Consider the following 6,251-nt stretch of genomic DNA (forward strand, 5'->3'; position numbering starts at 1 on the left):
CCCCAAAATACAACAGATGTCTTCTGAATGCTGAGCTTCAGTCTGCAGCTTCAGGACTACTTCATGACATCACCATCAGTTTAAGATCATCATTGCTGATATGAATGAACTCCAAACATAAAGGAGGACCATGTGTTTTCACCTGAAAGCCATAATAACCCAGACTTCAGTCCCCTTTTGGGCCTGCAAAATAAAGTCTTCAGTAGGCTTACAGCTGCAGAGTGCTAGATCTGCTGCCATTACTGGCCTCTAGGATTGGGCTGTCATCCATATGAAATCTTACTAGAAACTAAATCTATACATGTGGCTTATGTAGCTAAGTGGGCACCAGAGTTGGTACTTCAGGGATGAAGAAAATGATAGGACCTGGTCTTTGTTGGAATGGATGTGGCAACTGTTACCCTGTGCATGCCTGATCTTGTCTGATCTCAGAAGCTAAGCAGGGTCAGGCCTGGTTAGTACTTAGATGGGAGACCACCTGGGAATACCGGGTGCTGTAGGCTTATACCATAGTCTTTCCAGACTGAAGGTTGCCAACCAACCATGTGGCATGAGAGGCACAGAGGGGCACATATAGTGGGGCTGTGCAGAACTGAGAACTGCTGGCAAGAGGTTTGAAAGTTTTCAGTCTTGCAGAGAGGAGCTGACCTGCAATCCAGGAGCAACCCTAAGAGAGGTTTTCTCACCCCCCCCAAACCTCACCCCCCCATGTTTCTTTCTTAAAGCTTCACTTATGAATGTGCTTGTGTGAGTTTAGCAGTGGCCTTTTAGAGTCTGTGGCTGCAATCCTCACCTCACTTTCCTGGGAGTAATACCCACTGAACACAATAGGACTTACTTCTGAGTAGATGTGGTTAGGATTGTGCCCTGTGTCGTGTGCCAGAAGTGATTGTACCTGCTAAGGAGACCGCATTTCTTACTGCAATTGCAATGTGTTCACAGACATCTTTGAATGCAACTTGTTTAGAGGCTGTTTGTGTAAGTGCACCCAGGGGGGGTTAAGGGCTGTTACATTTCTCGGAGGTGCCCAGAGGGAGGGGATGTATTTGAAATTGGATTGGATCTACCAGATCTACCGGTAGATCGCGAGGCAAAATGAGTAGATCGCGGAGTGCTGACCCCCCCCTTCAGGTGCCTCTGGGAGGAAACGCCGGGAGTAAGGCCCATTGTACTCAATGGGGCTTACTCCCAGGTAAGTGTGGCTAGGATTGCAGCCTCACAGCCTAATCCTAGGCATGTCTACTCAGGAGTAAGTCCTGTTATACTCAGTGGGGCTCAAGGTACACCAACATACATTGTACACATAAATGTTATATGTTATGATGGTGCGAACATTGTAAAAAAAACTCTGGTAGATCTCCGGGCCTTGCTGGGTTTCAAAGTAGTTCTCGAGCCAAAAAAGTGTGAGCACCCCTGGTCTAGGGGGAGGTGTGTTCAGGGTGCCTTTCACCCCAAGTCTGTTGTCTACTTCTGTCCAATCTGCTGCAAATGCAAGCTGCACTGATTTGCTTCCTGCTTGCTCCAGCGAGAAGCAGATGCTTCCATTCCTACTGTGCTCCTCGCGCACTGATGTGCAACCTGGATGTGTGGGACTTCTGGTTTCATTCCAGTAAATGTCCTGTCCCAAGAAATGAAACTAGAAGTCCTGCATTTCTGGGTGTCATGGTAGTGCGTGAGGAGCATGGGAAGGGTTAAAAAAAATAGCGCAAAGGCAACAGTCCTGAGATAGCATCAGGCAGCATTCGGGGTCGCACTGCCCCTGGGCCTGATGCAGCACAAGGCAGCTTCTCATGGTCCTGGGGAGTCCTTGCTAGTCTGTGTAGACAATACCAAGCCAGGGAAATCAATGGTCTGACTCAGTCTCAGCCAAATCCATAAGAGCACAATGTCTAAAGTGTCACCGTCCAGTCAGAGAACACTGGAAGTCCCATGGTGACCTGGCTGGAGTGTGAATGTGACCTGTGGCTTGTTTGGAAACAGTTTGACCTGTTGCCCAAAGAGAGCACTGTAGGGGCCCATGTGCAATAAGAAAGAGTAGTCACAGCTGATGCACAGCAGATAGATTTCTATTTCTGTGCTGTTTTCTCCTTCAGGACTCGAGGCTGCTTACCAAATTATTAAAATTCCACAAGACAAATCAAAACCAAATAAAAACACAACAGAGAACAAGCACCAAAAGAGAAACTAATCATCAGTACTGTAGAGACTGGCCCATTCAACCTACAGTTCCCAAACCAGACTGAACAGGCAGCTTTTGACCAAATGCCTGAAGCCTGGGGGGTGGGGTGGGGGGAGAATGCACAAATCTCTTGGGGGAGGCAGTTTCAGAGCCTGCGGGCCTTGCGGTCTTGCTGGCAAGGAAACAATGGCATTGTAATTTGAGATGTTCCCCACCCCTACATGCTGTTGCAAAAGTGGGATTTGATGTTCCGAAGGAGCATTGCACCAAAGCAAGACCTTGAGGCAATGCTTAGCTAGTTAGCCTGGAACCAACAAAAAGAGGGTGATGGGTCAACACTGTGGATGGCCCCATGAAACCCCCTTGAATGGGCACCTAAGAGGACAGGACAAAGTGTAAGAGGAGAAAACTAACTCCTTCCTCCCTGCCCTCCCTCTCCCAGGTGGTCAGGGGACCCACTTCCCCCTATGGCACAAGGAAAAAGACAAAGGCAGCCTGGACTTGTAGATTCTGGAAGAGGCAGAAAGAGTTAGGATTTGATCTGGGAGAGACTGCAGTAGGAATCAAAGGAAGCTGGCAGCGCCCACTGCAAAGATGCTTCGAAGACACATGTAGCTGATGTCACTTGCACGGGCCTGCTACCTAGCCACCCAAATGCTCTAACTCAGTGGTTCTCACACATTTAGCACCAGGACCCACTTTTTAGAATGTGAATCTGTCAGGACCCACCAGAAGTGATGTCATGACCAGAAGTGACATCATCAGGCAGAAAATTTTTAACAATCCTAGGCTGCAATCCTACCCACACTTACACTTACAAATGGGAGTAAGTCCATTTACTATCATTGTTAAAAGAATATACATAGTAGCCTGGTGAAAGTGCAGATCTGTCACATTTCCCCAAATGCAGTCACAGACCATGGTAGCATCATGTCTAATATGTTTAAAATAAAATATTGAAATGAATAGAGACCCACCTGAAATTGGCTTGCGACCTAGTGGGTCCTGACTCACAGTTTGAGAAACACTGCTCTAACTGTATTTGTAAATAAAGGTGACAAAGGTATCATCAGCCTTCTGGGCTGTCTCCTGCAAAGGGCATGAGAGCCCAGTTACTGCTGCATCCCTGGTCAATGAAGTGGGTGTGATCCCATACACAAGGCTGGCCTATTCAGGAGGCCAACTGAAGCGGGTGCCTCAGGGAGCACCCATGTCTGCCCAGCTTCTTGCCTCCACCGTTCCTGCCTTCTCATTTCACTCCCTGGATTGGCAAAGGAAGAGGGGGAGAAAAGAAAGGATGAGGAATGAGAGTGTTGAGTTAGAACATTGGATTTGGCAAGGAAGAAAGAGCAGAGGCTGGCATTTCACTGGCTAAGGGGGGCAGCATTTTGCATCTCACCACAGGTGTGAGGTGACCTGAGGCCAGCCCTGCCATAACAATAAGAGAGCCAACCTTTTAGAGTGCAGGTTTTTTTTTTGGGGGGGGGGGGATAATTTGACAGAATTAGTTGCAGGCTCAATGGACTAGCTCATGCCTTCGTAAGCCAGACTGATTTAACTGCGTATGATCTCACACTTGGATCTCTCTCTGCATTGCACAGAAGCCTGGCATGGCTAGACCTTTTGGACTACAAAATTGGCATCTCTGCTGTGGCCTCCCCATGCCTCAGAAGACCTCCTGGAAGTCTTAGAAAGGCGTTTCCTGTTTTCGGCAAAACTTGAAGTGCCTTTCTAAGGCCTCCACGGGCATTCTGAGGCCGGGGGGGGGGGGCGGGCAGAGTGTATGGGCTGTATGGGGTGTGTTAAAATTTATTGATTGATTTATGTGATGGTCTCTGTGTGCCAGGTTTCCTGGCTATGCCACTAAAGGCAGGTTCCATGGTGCAGGCTGGGATTTAAGATGGACCCTGGTTCTTTGCAAGTTGAAGACCACTGATTGAAGGGATTTCAGAGACCTCTTCCACTTCACAGGTTGGAAGAGAGCGGGAGGCTCCTGGAAAAAAAAGAGCCAAGTCACTCTCTCGAAAGAAGAAGGTGGAAACGTGCAGGGCGCATGACAGAGGAGGCTGTCTGGGCCAGGGAAGTAAGTCCCCCCAGGCAGACCAGCATCTCTAATCAGCGACACTAGCTCTGAGGGGAGGGAAGCTTGGGCTGGTGCTCTCATGTAACATTAAAAAGGACAAGCAGTCTGTCAGGAGAAGCCAGTCATCAGTGGGGGGATTGTTTCCCCCCTCCCCGGATCAGAACGACAACAGCATTGCAGTAGCAGCTCTGCTTTCTGTGGAAAAGTGATGCCCGCGGAGGAGGATTCCTCCCAAAGTTCTGTTGCTAATCTACAGTGTCACATCCTCAGGTAGAAATGGAGGCACTTCTCCTTTTTCTACCTGGGAGAGATTTGCCTCATTGATTTAGCCACACAAAGCAGCATGCATGCTCTTTTCGAATGAGCATGCAGAATGTGCAACACCGGGACCAACTCAGACATGGACACATCAGTGTATGCAGAGTGCTCCAGGTATCCCCAGATTCTTAGTGGTGTGGATGGAGTAATTTACATGGAGTGCCTGTTTCCTGGTGGCCCCAGTGTGGTAGGAGAAGGTCTTAACTGTGACCAGAACATGATTACCTCCTGATGCAGTGATTTTCAACCACTGTGCCATGATATATTGGTGTGTCACGAATGGTCCATAGGTGTGCCACAGGAGTTTGGTGGAAGGTCATTTGTTAGTAGGGCCACTGGGGGATCTGAGCCCCCCCCCACCAGCAGCATGGTGTGCCTTGTCAATTGTCAAAAAACTGATGGTGTGCCTTGACAATTTTAGCAACTTCTCAGTGTGCCATGAGATGAAAAAGGTTGAAAATGGCTATCCTGATGGGTGGGAAGCATGGTCTGGAGGTGAGCTGCCATTTTGCCTGAAAAAACTAAGCTGGATCAGCTTGGGTTTCACCTTGGATGGGTGACCAGAAGTAGCTGGCAAGATACAAATAAATGTGGAGGAGTCAGCTAGCAAAGAAGGGTAACATCTTGAGAACCAGTCTGGGACATGCTTTTGTAGCTGCCCGTGGAAGCCTGGAAAGCGCAAGAGCTGTGCAATCAGGATGGTGACTGCACTATGAAAAGAAATACCTGGAGAAAGGGAGGGTTCTATGAGTTGTCTCAATGAAAAAAAACCCATTAAGAATGGGGTTTATAGTCAGCCTGCCTATATATACAATCTTGAGCCTATGAGAAAGGTGGTACAGTATATAAGTACTGTAATTTATAGGTACATACATTTCATAGCTCCTTTTCATATGTGTTTCTGCCCCACTGTAATGGGAACTTGTTTTAGTGGCTGTTGGGATCACAGTTCCAATGCTCTTGGGATAATATCTTCTATGAGTACCACTATATCCTTGTGGAGAGCCTGTTCAGTCATCCCATCCTTGGGATTTGCATGATCATGGCTGCCTGGAAAAGAGGTACAAGTTGTGTAAATCATAGTGGCGGTATGGACTCTATGAGGAGATGCTGGTTCCCACAAATGGGAGTGCGTACAAAGGCAGAAGTGTACATGACCAGAGAGACATACAGTCCACAGTGACGTACATCCACATCAGAGAAAATCACATCATCCACATCAGTGTAAAAGCCTGGAGATGGGAGTCTGTATGGTCTGGGCAGACCCAAGAGCTTATTTGACTTGAGTACGGATGCTGCCTAAGGAGATGGCTGGTAAGTCTATCCAGTTGTACGTGGACGCCAAAGAGGTCTTGTGTCTAGGAGTGCCAACAAAACTACATGCATGGAGTTAAGACTCCTGGAGCCCAAGACAGTGTGCCAAATGCTGATCCCCTTTCCTGCCCCCCAAACAGGGAGCTTCTCCGGCTCCCTGTATTAGATAAAGAACCATTATTATTATGTAGTAAGCTGCCTTGGGTGCCCCATTGTGGGTGGGAAAGGCAGGTAGAAATTAAATAAATAAATTCTAATTCGGGGATGAATGAGAGGCTCTAAACACAGGCTCTAAATGGCCACTTCTAAACTAACATCTCGAGATTTGTTGTGTTGGCCATTACAGTCCTTGTTCCT

The 6,251-nt window shown here is 47.9% G+C and overlaps 1 pseudogene; it reads left to right on the forward strand.

Annotated features, from left to right (window-relative positions):
- Positions 1–383: 383 nt before the first annotated feature.
- On the forward strand, positions 384–503 carry LOC136660820 (5S ribosomal RNA; annotated as a pseudogene).
- The last annotated feature ends 5,748 nt before the right edge of the window (positions 504–6,251 follow it).

The sequence above is a fragment of the Tiliqua scincoides genome, chromosome 9, assembly GCF_035046505.1.
Source record: "Tiliqua scincoides isolate rTilSci1 chromosome 9, rTilSci1.hap2, whole genome shotgun sequence".
Lineage (NCBI taxonomy): Eukaryota > Metazoa > Chordata > Lepidosauria > Squamata > Scincidae > Tiliqua > Tiliqua scincoides.